This window comes from Alosa sapidissima, chromosome 14 (assembly GCF_018492685.1).
Source record: "Alosa sapidissima isolate fAloSap1 chromosome 14, fAloSap1.pri, whole genome shotgun sequence".
NCBI lineage: Eukaryota > Metazoa > Chordata > Actinopteri > Clupeiformes > Clupeidae > Alosa > Alosa sapidissima.
In genome coordinates this window covers 29,280,227-29,295,183 of record NC_055970.1, presented here as the reverse complement: position 1 = coordinate 29,295,183, position 14,957 = coordinate 29,280,227, and the positions used below count along the sequence as shown (strand labels likewise).

General features: G+C 48.1%; 1 long non-coding RNA gene across 1 annotated transcript in view; it reads right to left on the bottom strand.

Moving 5' to 3' along the window:
- Positions 1-14,957, bottom strand: part of LOC121682379 — a 73,141-nt gene that overhangs the window by 25,096 nt on the left and 33,088 nt on the right. Inside the window, exon 3 of the long non-coding RNA XR_006022544.1 lies at positions 9,617-9,693. This is a non-coding gene — a long non-coding RNA (uncharacterized LOC121682379). The remainder of the gene's footprint in view (positions 1-9,616; positions 9,694-14,957) is intronic.

Sequence of the window (14,957 nt, the reverse complement as noted above, 5' to 3'; positions counted from 1 at the left end):
TGTGTGTGTTAATGTGTGTGTGTGTGTGTTTCTGTGGTGAAGTGAACTGAGCCGAACACCCACCTGGTTTCACAGAGATCCCCTAAGACATTACAGGCTGTTTTAAAAACAAAACGGCATTCGAGACTTTATCTAAGCTCTCGTCTCCACTCAAAGTGCAGGGCTCTGTGAAAGCAACGCTGGGCTTTTTGCCGAGCTCTTATGATTATTAGTATTATTATTATTATTTTAGAAAAAGCAGTGCAGAGAGCTGCCTGCGTCGGGTCCCCGTAAACAAATCTATTATTGGTGATGAATTGCATAATAACGCAGGCATAATGCGTTTTCCCTCGCAGAACTGTTTTGAGGTGCTGAACTGGAAAAAGTACCCCCGTCTGTAAAATTTGAATAAACACACAGGCAGAAGACAGGAGATTCTCTCCAGCGCCAGAAGGGCTTGCTGTGCTGCGAGAGCACCGAGGGCCACCTTTTTTTAAGCATAGTTAATGAAACTCCCAGCCCAATCCATCCATCTTGGTGCCCGTCACCTTCTTTAATGTCTTGTGCCGCGGCTCACTCAATCTGCGCCGTGGCCTAGAACACAAAACCAGCGCCGAAATAACGCAAACCTAGTGAGAGATGACAGAGACACTGGGAGAGGATACCCAAAGCAAACAATAACAAATACTCAAACCTGGATATGAAATGAGCACTCAAACCGGAGAATATAGAAGATATGTACAAATATTGTATATGACAATATACTGTGACAACACTGCCAGTGATTTCTAACAAAGAAGATTTCTTACTGCAGCCTAAAGATAAACCATATGTTAGATGGTTTAATCAAGTATGGTAAATATCACCCACTAAGTGAGCTGTATTGTAAGAAAAACAACATTGGTGTTTATAAATAATGCAGCTCAGTGAGGGACATAATTGATCATGTGTATCAGATGTTTAAGTTCAGTGTGATAAAGGAAGCAGGAGTTTGCTGTGATGTTGTCATGCTTGTTGCTATTTATACACTTATTTATACACCCTACTTCATTTCAGAGATGATGTCTCAGAATGTTTGAATTTAGAAATGTAGCAGATGAGAACTTTAAGTTGCACTTCAACTCGGATGTACTACAAGAAAAGTACAGAACATCACATTAATCATTCATGCTCATATTGACTTCAAAATGTTTCACTTTTTTATTCCCCTAAATAGACCTACACAAAACTAACATTAGTAGTGAAAATGTAAACTCCATTGCAATATAAACTGGGAGCTTTTGCTTATCTTTGGTACAGTATAGCGCACGATGCAAAACAGCATGAAGACATCCCTCATGTCGGCATGAAGACTCTGGAGATCTAGGTCAGTACTACACAAAGTTCAAGCCCTCTCAGGAGCTGGTGGTTGTTGTCGATGATTGAACACACACCCCCACAGAAACGACTCACTGGCACTGCTACACTCCACCATATTACCCTCGAGTGACTCACATCCACAACCATTCTAGTGCACATACACTCCGTCGCCCACAGTCACCCACTGACACACACACGCACACACACACACACGCACACACACACGCACACACACAAAGCGGGTGACGTGTGTTTGTGCTATAGAAGAGCGCGCCCACACGGCCAGGCGTGTGAGTAGTGTGAGGCCTGGTGGGAAGCCCTTCCGCCGCGCGGCTTCCAGCAGCTCCCTCCGGGGGAGAACAGAACGGGAGCCCACCCGTGCCCGCACCCCCACACCACCGCACCCCCACACCGCCACCCCTGTGTCACACAACACTGCTGCCGAGACAGGACGAGACCAGACACACGTCATCTCCTTTGGTTGGGGCCATTAAGTGGCGTGCGGGGGGTGGGCAGCACGCACAGTATCAGTGCGACAACAATCTCACATCAATTCCCCTCCTCAAATCAGCTGCCGGCCTTTTGGTATGGTCGCCAGCCAGCGAGGCCCCAATTCACACCCTCACACATGCTCATACATACACACACACACACACACACACACACAGTCACATACACAGACACACACACAGTCACATACACAGACACACACACACACACACACATATATATATATATATATATATATATATATATATATATATATATATATATATAAACATATTCATACACAGTCTCTCATTCATACATAAAAACACACATCCACACAAATGAACACTCAAACAGAATTTGCAAAAAGCCAAATACACACAAATATACACTCTTTGACAGAAAACACACACGTGCCACACACAATCACACATGCACGCTCACACACGCACACACACACCCTCCCAGTCAGGAGCAGATGCTGTTTAGCTGTGGTAATTTAAATATATTTTTGGGTCAATCACGCTCTCGCCAGAGACGCTTCCACGCCTCCATGTGCCGAACAATTTAAATTTTTAATATTCCATTTAAATATATGGGCCACCTCTGAGGCAATTTCACAATGCCAAAAGCCCCGTTGATTTATGTGCTTGAAACAAAAGCCCTGGCTGTCTGCTCCCCATATCTACTCTTACCTCCCCTGCTATTGTTATCTTTAAACCATTTCACCTTAAGAAAGAATCAATAAAAACAATTATGAGATCCAGAGGAATCCAAGGACTGTACGGTGCTCCCTCCTGCTCTCCCTCTCCCTCCTTCTCTCTCTCTCCTTTTCTTCTCTTCTTTCCCTCTATCTGTCTCCTCTGTCTATCTGTCTCCCTTTCCTCTCTCATTCTCTCTTTCTCCTTGGCGACACACAGGGTATAATATTTAATTACGCTTTATAATTTATGCAGGTTATCAAAACTGTGAGAGCATCATTTTATGTACATTGCGCAAATTGCTTTTTCCCCTCTTTTTCTAGGGGGTGGGGGGGAGGGGTAGGGAGGGGTGGACCGGGGTGGAGAAAATTCTTTGCAGGCATAGACAAAGATATTGAAGCCGGGTGCAAATGTGAAATGAATAAACAGGCTGGATCTCTTCTTCAAGGGCCTAAATGAGATCTGTAGGAAATAATTTAAACCGGCGATAGGCCCATTCATCACGGCCGAGAGAGAAAGAGGGAGAGCGAGTGGTGCCCCTGGCCCTGGCTGCAGCCACAGCTCCACAGCCGCTGCTTGCCTGCCTGCCACCACGGGAGTGCCATCACACCACACCACACCGCACCGCACCACACCACACCACACCGCTCAGGATGGCTGGCAGCTCTGCCCCTAAGCCAGACACAAATGCTGGGAGTCTCTCTCTCTCTCTGTCTGTCTGTGTGTGTCGATGTCTGTCTCATCCATAAACACACACACACACACACAAGCACACACATATATATACAAATACAGAGGAAGGAGGGACAGCCAGGGAAGAAGGCACACACACACACACACACAGACTCATGTAGACAAATGTAGTCAATCACAAACACTCATGAGAAATATATCCACACTCATTGAGAGAGCATCTAATTACTTTGTGGTAGAACATTACTGTGAATAGTGGCCGGCAAAGATGACTGAATGAGCAAACAGGTAGTTCATGTCGAATAGATACAGGCGTTCACAACTTTCCGCTAGTTGCATACTGTACACACTCCGTGACTCAATAAAATATGCAAGTGATATCACTAATGATATCAGATGGTGTGATAAAACCAAGATAAGAGACGTGACATTTATCATGTCTGCTTAGCACCCCTGAGCCATTCTAAGTGTCACTGCAGTCGCACGTGTGTGTGTGTGTGTGTGTGTGTGAGAGAGAGAGTGTGTTGAGGGGGGGTGGGGGGTTTTGTCTGCTGCTAGGGGCACACAGGGACACACCTGTCTTAGCATCACATCAAGCCCCAGCTGTTCCTATGCTAAATCCAGGTATGCCCATTTCAAAAAGCCACATCATTACAATGATTAATTATTGTCACTCTAATACTCTTTAATACTATTAGCAAGCTGTTGTCCTAGACAGACAGCATGAGCCGATCTAGAGTCTATCCAGTGAGGACAAGGATCACGGTTTCACACCCAGGATGCCATTAAGAGGCATACTAATTGGCATACATCCTTACAATGAAACCCCTCATTGTATTACATTTACATCTGGTAACCTATAGCTTTGCATTACATATTGCATCATACAACATGCTTTCACTTCAATACACTGAGATGCATTCTTAAAACAAAACATTTTTAACAGCAATTACTGTGATGCATAACCTTTAAGCTTGCACAGAAGCACACATCACATAAACATTTGTACCATCAGTAGGTGTCAAAATTACCCCAAGAGCACAGTAGTCTCAACAACTGTGTGTGTGTGTGTTTGTGTCTGTGTATGTGTGTGTGTGTGTGTGTGTGTGTGTGTGTATGTGTGTGTGTGTGTGTGTGTGTGTGTGTGTGTGTGTGTGTGTGTGTGTGTGTGTGATGCATGCTGTGAATCTGACTGCAGGGCAGCGGGGTCTTCGGGGTTTTAAATGTCAATGACCTCCGGGCTCAGCCTTCTCCTCCCCAACACACATCAGTCACCACACATGATGCTGCTCTCCAACTGTCACTGTCGCTTCCATTCATCATTGGGCTTAATTGAGTTAATTTTTCATTTAAACTAGCAGAATGTGGGCGACGACACAGTGCAAAGGGGACAGTGTCGCGTGACCCACTCACTGTGTTTTTTTCCCCTCCTTTTTCTTCTTATCTCTCCCTGGCTCTATCTCTTTCTCCATTCCTCCTCCTCTGTATCCCTCCTTTCCTCAACCCATTTCACCGTATCACATTTCTACCCCTTTCCTCAGCTGTTTGTCTCCACAGTCTATTTTCATTGGTTTACACCACCAAAAAAAAAAATCCATCTCTATCAAAACAGCAACAGACATTAGCCTCTATATCTGTATATTTTTAAATATGTGCACTCATTAAAACAAATTGAGGCATACTGGGAAACACACCCACATGTGCACGGTCCTGATTAAGCCTTCCAGTCTTTGTTCCCCTTCCACCTCTGCTAACAGGCACAGCTGAGATGCTCAGGGAGCTGGGGGGAGATGAGGAGCATGACAGTGTACACCGATTCTCTTTACCGGGCCCGGAACAGGCGAGGCGAGGCGCAGTGCGCGGCGCGGCACGGCACGGCACGGCACGGCACGGCACGGCAGCGGCAGCAGTGGCGGCAGCTCGGAGAGAGAGAGCCGTGACGAGGCGGCGCAAATTAGGCGAGGGGAGAGGCGTAAAACAGCATGTGCGCTCTGCTGGTGACGACATCATAGCAGGGGTTAAACAGGCCCCGTTTACCTTGATTTATAATCCTGCCCCTCTCACTAGCCCACCGCACCACTGCTGCTCGGCTCCAGAATGAGGGAGAAAGAGAGGGATAGAGAGAGAGAGGGAGAGAGAAGGAGAGGGAGAGAGGGAGGGAGGGGGAGAGAGGGAGGGAGGAGGAGAGGGGGAGAAAACGAGAAGGTAAAAAAACTCAGGGGGTAGAAGTTGTGGCGAGGGGGTAAGGTAAAGAGACTGACAAGCACAGAGACAGAGATGCTACGTTGTGTTGGATGAAGACAGACGGAATGATGGAGAGGTGGGGAAAGACGACAGGCAGGTAGCAATACAGACCCGCTGCAGGAGACCAGTGGAGTAGACAGAAGTAAACACTGGGACAAAAAAAAAAACACCCGACACAAACAGAGACAGTGAGACAGCCCAGGAGAGAGAAAGATGGGGAGGCAGAAAGACAGAATGGAAGAGAGCAAAAAGAAAGGGAGAGAGAGAGAGAGAGAGAGAGAGAGAGAGAGAGAGAGAGAGAGAGTTATGGGGGGGGGGGGGGCGATGTGGAGGATCGTGTCCAGAGGGTCTGTGTGGTGGGCAGGCAGGCAGGCAGCTCAGTGGCTCTGTGAGAATGCCCGTGCCCATCCAGAGTGCCTGAGGGGGGTTCTGGGCCCATTCTCCCAGGGCTGAGGCCCAAATTCCACATGTCTGCGAGAGAGGAGCTCGGCATTCCTTCATCCGCCCAGTGCCGCGCTGCCGTGGCAACAAAGGAGCCATTCAAGGGGGGGGGCTCCGGTTTAAAAGTTGAAAAGTATGTCTAATTTTGGTCAAAGTTCATTAGGGAGCACAAAGGCGGGAGTCCGCTCTGAACATGAGGACAGTGACAGAGGCAAGTGCTTCGTGCCAGCATAGATAAGGAGCGACGGCAAGACTACAAAGCGCTCCTTAAGAGGGAGAAGACGAAGAAGAGAGAAGAGAGAAGAAGAGAGAGGAGAGGAAAGAGAAAGGCAGGGGGAAAAAAATGAAAAGTGAGTCCAAAATTCTTGGATTGGAATGTGCCATGGTTTTCAATGCATGCATGTCAATGTTTATTAATGTGACCGCCTAACCTTGCAGACAGAAATATTTGACTTTAATATCAGGAAGCAAAAAAGGAACTAATCGCAGAAGAGAATGGGAAATTAGAAATAATAAAAGAATTAGCAGTAATTGGGGCACATTTATTTTTTTGAGTTTTTTAAGATTCCATTTGGCTCAGCTGAAAGAAAAGAATACTCACATATTTGACTACACATCGATGCACAGATTTCAACATGAGCCCTACTTTAAATATTTCTCCGTAATAAAACAAACACAGTCTTTATTGAATGTGTTTTAGAGCCCTTTCTACAGCGATCTAAAAGAGGAGCTGCCAGTGGAGATGGCCTGTAATTGCTAAAGCGAGTCCTGGTGTTGTAAATGGATATTGGAGATTAGATCTCCCAACTGGAGAGGCATGTCATTTTCCTATTTTTCCTCCTATTGATTTTGCCTGCTTTTATTCTGTCATGGCTAGGCCAGTTAACCCATTGTGTCCTAAGTCGACCAGTTCAGACATTGTTTCTAAAGCACAGCCTGTTCACTCCCTCAGCTTAATGGTCAACAACCTAGATCAAGATATACTTAATTTAACTATATTTTTAAGTCACCATTAACCACTCTCATCTGTGTACCTCAGAATGGATATCAAAGGATTGTCTCTCCCATCACAGTGCATCGGCCATTTTGGAACAACTCATGAGGCCATGTTACATATGTAGCTCTTCCATGCCCCCTCACAACCTATCACTACCATCCGGCCAATCAGCTGTCTGCTCCCGCCCCACCGGCTCCTGCCCACTGTGCGCATTCCAGTATGGGAGCCATGTGCGCTCAGGCCTAATCTCCTAATCAATAGTGAAGGCTCCCAATTATGGAGGGCCTGGAAGCCCGAGCCAGGCCATGGAGTCCTGTAGCCGTGCGGATCGCCTATCCAAAATGCCCAGTGCATCTACAAGCACCCCTCCTCACACACACCCCTTCTCCCAATAACCCAGAGGCAGACATGCACACACACACACACAAACACAAACACACATTCATACAAAAGAACCCATAAACACTGAAACACAGGTAATTGCCATTTAATCACACACTTACACACACACACACACACACACACCCAGACACACACACACAAACACACACAGAAAGAGAGACACAGATACACAGAAAGAGAGAGACACACACACACACACACACACACACACACACAGAAAGAGAGACACAGACACACAGAAAGAGAGAGACACACACATACAGTACACACACACACACACACACACACACACACACACACACACACACACACACACACACACACACACACACACACACACACATCAGAGTGGTTCCACCATTTGCTCTTAGAGTGCCAGAGGCTCAATCTGTGTCTTCCCTCTCTCTAGGATTATTTCCCATCGCTGCAGGGGACGTTCGTGTGGTGACAGAAGCTCCTGTCACAGCCTCGTTTGACTCCGGGGTACAGCCTCCGCTAGGCCTCGCACAGGGTGGCTGCAGGCTCCGCGCAGAGGAGACGTGGTTTGGGGCTTTCCCTCGCTTTCTGTGGGCTGTGTGTCGACACATCTCCCCTCAATGTAGACTGAAGCAGCACCATTGGCATACATACTCCCTCTCTCTCTCTCTCTCTCTCTGCCTCACAGACAGACACACACACACACACACACACACACACACACACACACACACACACACACACAGCCGGAGTGCAGCTGTAGAGCCTGAGTGCCACCTGCGCACGCGTGTGTGTTACCCCACTGAGCTGGGCGACGGCTCACATATCTGCCCTGCAGCTCAACACAAAGCTCAAATCATGTGACCTTCTATCCCCCTCACATTTGCACACCACCCCGAAGCACACACACACAAAATAAACAACACAAATATCTCTGCCTGTGCAGTGCAGTCTGCATCTTTTCCATTACACACCAATGGTAAGTACCACAAAAAATACGACGGGCCTTCCGAGCGGACGTGGCTCTGGCGGCAGCCGCCTCTGGGCCGGATCCAGCCCAGACCCAGATCCCTCCGATCCACTCCATCCCCTGCACACGGAGCCACTATCTGCATTGTAACTGAGCAGCAGAGCATGAATCTGGGGAGGTGCAACTCATGACCACATCAACCTCCCCTCCCCTTTATTTTCCTCCCCACCTCCACCCCTACCACCCCCCACCCCCCCCCCCATCATGCCTGAAGATAAGGCGTCATCAATATTTAATGGACATGCTCCAACGAGAGCAAAGCGGCGACAGCCAGTGACTGATATTTCACCGGTGCATGGGGGCTGGGGGGGGCTATCTCTGAGAAGGCCTGTCTGGTTCTGATACCAGCTATATAGGGCTCGCCGACCGAGCCTCCTGGAGCCAGCCTGGCCCTACGCGTTCAGAGGACGCACCTCAAGCTCGTGGAGAGACAGCTCTCTGTCTCTCCAACCCAACCACCACCTCCTCCACCCACCAGCCCCATACCACACCTCCACGGACCCCATGGACTAAGGCTACCATCAGCCTAATGAAAACAAATGGCTTATCAGGATCGCGACAAACCTATTTCAGGCATTCATCATGGCCCTCATAGATTTCTGCAATCCCATCAAGTCTGTCCCCTCTCCCCCGTTGGCGCGCCACCCTGGGATCCCCACACGCCCGCTCCAAACTTCTCCCGGGCTGAGCCGTCATTCATTTCAGCCTCATAAAGACGCATTCAGCTGACAGGCGGCCCATCGCTCTGATGAGACAAATGGACAATGCAATACTGTTTCCACAAGATGTAATTTACGGCAATTTAGTCACAAGCCACCCGCCCCCACCCTACCACTACCCGCCCTAAACACCCCCACCACACCCCTCCCACACTTCCATGAAAACAAACATGTAGGCCGACTTGGCTTCTGTCAGGAGCGTGCGGATGCTTTTTCTCAAGGATCAGCCGGAACGTAAAAAAGTTACTGAGAGCGGAATCTCGTTTGGGAGATGTGAACCATTCTCCAGCCCCCCCCCCCCCACCCCCGCCCCCCCATGCTGCATTTGGGAGTGCTCCACAAGACGCGCCCGCAAGACTGTGCGCCGCGATGAATCATGGGAAGAGATTATGGCAGTGTTTATTTAGTGCGTCCATGAGAGACTTGTCACAACCCACTGAAACCAAACGAAATTACGGCAAAAATAAATAATGGGCCCTGAATTACTGCTTTCATCCTAACTGACTCCAGCAGACTGCCCAGACAGCCATACACACAGATGGCAATGTATATACATCAGCATCACAAGCCCCAAATATGTCCTCACCTCAGCTATGCCTTCTTGTGGAGTAGGGCATCTGATCAACCGCCACCCCCTTCTTATTGAGTCAGTCATCCCTGGAGCTGTACACAAAATGCCCTGGATTAGTGTGTGTTAGTGTGTGTGCGTGTTTGTGTGTCCGTGTTTGTGTATGCGTGTGTGTGTGTGTGTGTGTGTGTGTGTGTGTGTGTGTGTGTGTGCGCGCGTGTTTGTGTGTGCGTGTTTGTGTATGCATGCGTGTGTGTGTGTGTGTGTGTGTGTGTGTGTGTGTGTGTTATGGGAACATCCATCAGAGTCTATCAGAGGCAACCCTGATGGATGCCTGAAGACCTCCGACTGCAGTGATGAGAGATGAGAGATGATTGTGCTCCTGTCACCATCCACCGCGTCCAGCCATGAGGCATGAGGAGGCTCCACTAAGGCACCAGCCCTCTCCCTCCAATAACACACCCCGGCAACACAGAGCCTAAAAGCACTCACATTAACCCATAGTCCAAGACAACCATGACCTGCACACACACCCCCCTCATGTCTGCTGGTGTCTGACAGACAGGCTGTGGGCACCACATCGTGATGGCCTGTGGCACGAGGCAAAAGATCCTTCTGACATGGAGGTGGGGAGAGTGAGGCTGATTGAGGCTGATTGAGGTGGAGGGGGGAAAGGGCAGGGTATTCTACCACAGCCCTCACCTCTGGGATAAGGCTGGAGTGGGGTGTGGTGTGCTGGGGTTGGTTGGGGTGGGAGGTTGCATTGAGGCCAGAGATCCTCGTCAGTAATGGTTTTGCTTCAGCTCCCCTCCCTCCAGTCAAGAGTGTTAAGAGGCAACAATGACTAATTACAGAATAAGGTTAGTGAGAATGGGACGTCTGGGACCCCCCCTTCTCTGTTCTTAATGAGCTCTGGGCCTGACCTTGTGAAACTGCTGCTCTTTAGTTCACCAAGCCTTCCCAATGCATCCGCTGAGAAGGGTGTGTGTGCCCTGCATGCACACGCGCACACACACGCGCACACACACACACACACACACACACACACACAAATGCAGACATTTCAGACGCATGTTAACATAACACCAGGAAACTCAAGCATCCATATTTCCATGTTACTCGAAAGAGTACACAACTTTCTTGATAGAATCATGCCTGTGTCAAATCTGAATAATGCCCGCACTGTCATGTCACCTGAGAAAATGGAGGGAAAAATACTGTCCTCACTGGCATAGTAACGCACCTCTAAAAGAAAGAAAATCAGGAGACACTGCCACATGTAAGATTCACAGACTCTGCATTTTCCTTTAGAGTTGAACACTAATGCTTCCTTCAGGCCAACAAATCTCTGTGATCAAATTGATGCATGTAGGACTCCATTTCCAGAAATATATACATAAACAAAATCTCTGTCCGCCCTGAAAATAAATGCAGTGCTTCACTCCTGTTAAATATTAACTGCGACAGACCTAAAAAATGACTACATGGAGGATTCGGCCACATTAATGCACAAAAAACACCACACAAATATAACATCAAAATAGCAATTTTACACTTAAATTAATCAGTTTTCTCTGTATCAAACACGCGACGTGTTCAATTTGCTGTTCCCCCTCTCTCATTTTTCCCCCTGCTCTGGGTGCCTGGTGTGTGGAGGTATAAAAAAAAATCTGAGCAGAACTGCCGAACAGTTAATAGTAGCACTGCAATAACAATAAAATGTCATCAATCTGCGGTGCCTCCTGCTTCTGTCACAGCAAGTTTGTACAGATTAATGACATTAGGCCCGAGTAGCAGGCAGAGCTCTTAAAGGTACAGCGTCCCTCACAAACAAACAATGCCAACAGGGGGGAGGGATGAAAGAGGAGGAGGAGAGAGAGGGAGGGAGGGAGCGAGGGATGGCATCGCCCTCGCCAGTCACTGGAAGCACGAAAGCAGATGGCACCATGGAGAAAGAAGAAGAAGGAGAGAGAGAGGGGGAGAGGGAGAGAGCGAGAGAGAGAGGGGGGAAATAGAAATGTGGATGAAGCCATCGCATGGACGCTTCCCCGGATATCAGGAAGGGGTGATGGGGAGAGAGAAACAGCCGACAGATGACTGTTCAATTAAAGAGGGCACTTCAGGGTTGAGAGAGGAGAAAGAGAAGGAGAGCGAGGGAGCGAGGGGGAGAACAGAGAGGGGGAGAGAGAGAGAGAGAGAGAGAGAGAGAGAGAGAGAGAGAGGGATGGGGAGGGAGACAGAGATGGGAAGAGAGGACACTTGAGGATTGTGTGTAACAGATTACTGGAAATGTGTCGACAAAACACAATACACCAACGCATCCAGAGGTCCTCACATTACCAGGACATATACACAAATACACACACACACACACACACACAAATACATTCAGGCCCATCCCCCACCTCATACACACATGCACACACACACACATACGCACGCACACATGCACAAAGACAAAGGCGTTAGCGCCTGCGCCACAGTGTATCATAGGTACTCATTGGAGTGTGTTTGTGTTTTGCATCCATCTGTGTGCCTGTTGGTGACATATCAGCCAAGTGCCTCAATCAATGGCAGACTCTGGGGGCGCGCAGAGACCGCCCCAGCAGGTTTTAACCCTATGCGGGCCCGCGGATCCTGTTTCTAATTCGATCCCAGCGGCGCTAATGCCAGCCACCGCCACCACCACACAATCTGCTCAGGGACACCCCTCGCCTTCTGATCTCCCTGCGCCTCCAGAGGGGCTCCCAGCAACTCTTTATCCAGCCCGCCATCTCCCCTTCCTCCCCTTACGCCACCCGCTACCCGCTACCCACCCGCCTGCAAAAGATACATACAGTACTGTACCAGTGGACTGCAACCTACAGAGGGTTTTTAAAATGTCACCGCTGAAGGTTAAGCGCATTGTTTCGCAAAGGGTTATATATTACTCGGGGTACTGTTGGGTGGTGTTTATTTTCTAGTGAATAAATTAATAAATAAATGAACAAAAACAAAAAAAACAGCACGCATGTATCTTTTAGAGTGCAACAGACACACGCTGGCACCCTTCGCAGATGAAAAGTCATTAAGGGTGCCGCACACAACCAAGTAGAAATGCTAGCTCTTGATGGCTTTCATCACACAGCCTCATTTCTGTCTGCTAACTGCAGAACGCTACAGGGTTCAAGGCGAAAAGGTAAGGGCTTGATCTCGAGCTCCGCCTTTTTGGAAACCACTGTTTTGCTCCCTTTCCCCCCTCAATCACTCCATTTTGTGGAGCCACAGAGAGGGCGAATTAGCGCACACTTCAGCGCTAGCCTGCTGTGTTTAATGACACATACTGTAGTGCATTTCCCCCATTGTTTAGCCTCAACACGGCTATTCCTCCAACGGCAAGACCATTAGATTTTTATGATAAGAAATTAGGGCTGTCTTGTAATTGCGGCAGGGGTTGTTATGTGAGGCCCAGGAGGACATCCTGGTGGAGGTGAAGAACAGGCTAACACTCACTCTTGTGCAAATAGAGTTGGAAATATATCTGTAAAGAAGGAAACTATTTATACCATTCATTCATCCAAGACACCCTCCTTCCTCTCCAAAAAACAGTCATGATTACATTTACCAGTGATATAAAGTCTATTTTAATTGTTGGTATACGCCGCTCAGAAATACACTGAAACTTGTTTTGGTGAGTCAGTCATAAGCCCAAATCTATTTATTTGTTTTTCCTCGCTGTTTGTTTTAACATGGACTTTTGTTTCCTCCAGCCAGAGTGTGTGTGGAGGGGGGGTTGGGAGCTTTCTGTGTCCCTCCCCAGTGACCCTCGTGGTGCTGGGAGCTCAGCTGACTGCCAGTCGCTATGTGTGAAGCCACTGGTGGGCTGAGCAAGAGCCTGGAGTCACAGAGCTGGAGCAGGAGCTGGAGCAGGAGCAGGAGCAGAGGCATGGGGCAGGCCACAGCTCCTCTATCACAGCCATGTCATGCTACACAGCTGCTCTCCCAACCACAGAATGAGTGGAGATGGGGGGGTGGGAGAGAGTGGAAAAAAGGCCTCGGTTGCCTAGGAAACACTTGAGTCCTGATAATTATTACTGTAACTATCTCTGCACACCCCACCTATAATAGAAATGGATCATAAATTATAATCACTGACTGGCAGCCTTCTGTTGATGCTGCCACTCACTGCTGCCACCTCATGGGCAAGAGGGGGAATGCAGAAGCTCTTGTCGTCTGCCTCTTCGTCTGAGACGGGCTGCAATAGCTCTGTGTTTTATTTCCCCCATTCTCTTCTACCCCTTTGCCTGCACTGCAGTTCAAATATTTATTTGCTCAATACTTTTAGGCTGACTTCAGAGAATAATAATCATCAGGAAAAAAAAGTCTGTTAATGGCAAATGGAAATATGGCATCATTCTAGATCGCATGTCTTTAAATATTTAAGACAGGGAATTCCCTTGGTCATATCCTAAGTAATCAAAAAACAATTAAATATTCTTCCAGTTGAGAGATGCTTTTTTGTTTGTTTATTTTCAAAAAAATAAATTCAATGCTTTTAAAAAATAACAAACAAAAAGTGGTTCGGGTTGTGCAATAATTGCAAAGTGAGCGTCCTACTTTTTCTTCTTCCCAAGAACTAGGAGGCAAGTAACAAATAAATAAATATATTATATAAATTAAAAACCCCAAATAACACCATCATTATGAACGCAAACTACCAGCCAAAGGAAATAAGATAATTATCTGAGTGTGTGGATCATCATTGCAAAGAGGAGCCCCGATGCACTAACTCCATTTGTCTCTTACCATGTTGATAGATATGGAGGGAGTGTTGTGCCGGCGAGGGGATATTTAAACATTTCAACGTTCAGAATGATTTAGGGGACAGGGCTTGGACAGCACTGCGGGGCCTGGCAAACAGACGCTCTGTCGCGAGGGGTTGCAGCCGCCTTCGCTGTGGCTCTGTGAAACTGAGAGAGTGTGGGGGGAAAAAAGAAACGGCCTTAAATCAACCAAATGCAGCTGATTTCAATTCCTCCCCACTCATGTGAAGTGGAAAAGCGGTTTTGATCTGGGCCCGAGCGCGCAACAAAAGGTCTTAACCGCCCGTGCCAGCTTACCCAATTACTGGCAAACTGCTGTGTCTTAAACCAGCTATCACGTCTAAACATTTCCTCTAGCCACTGCCCCCTTTGTGGGAGCGGGGCAGCTCGAGTTCAGGGGCTGCTGGCTGGGGAGAGCTCCATACATTAACCACAAGCGTGTAACACACACGGAGATCAGAGCCCCCAACCACCAGCACACAACACAGAAGAACGCCGCCGCGGCAATCTGGGAACGCTAAGCAGGCAGCGATGGAAAGTGACATTTCCTTCCAGTG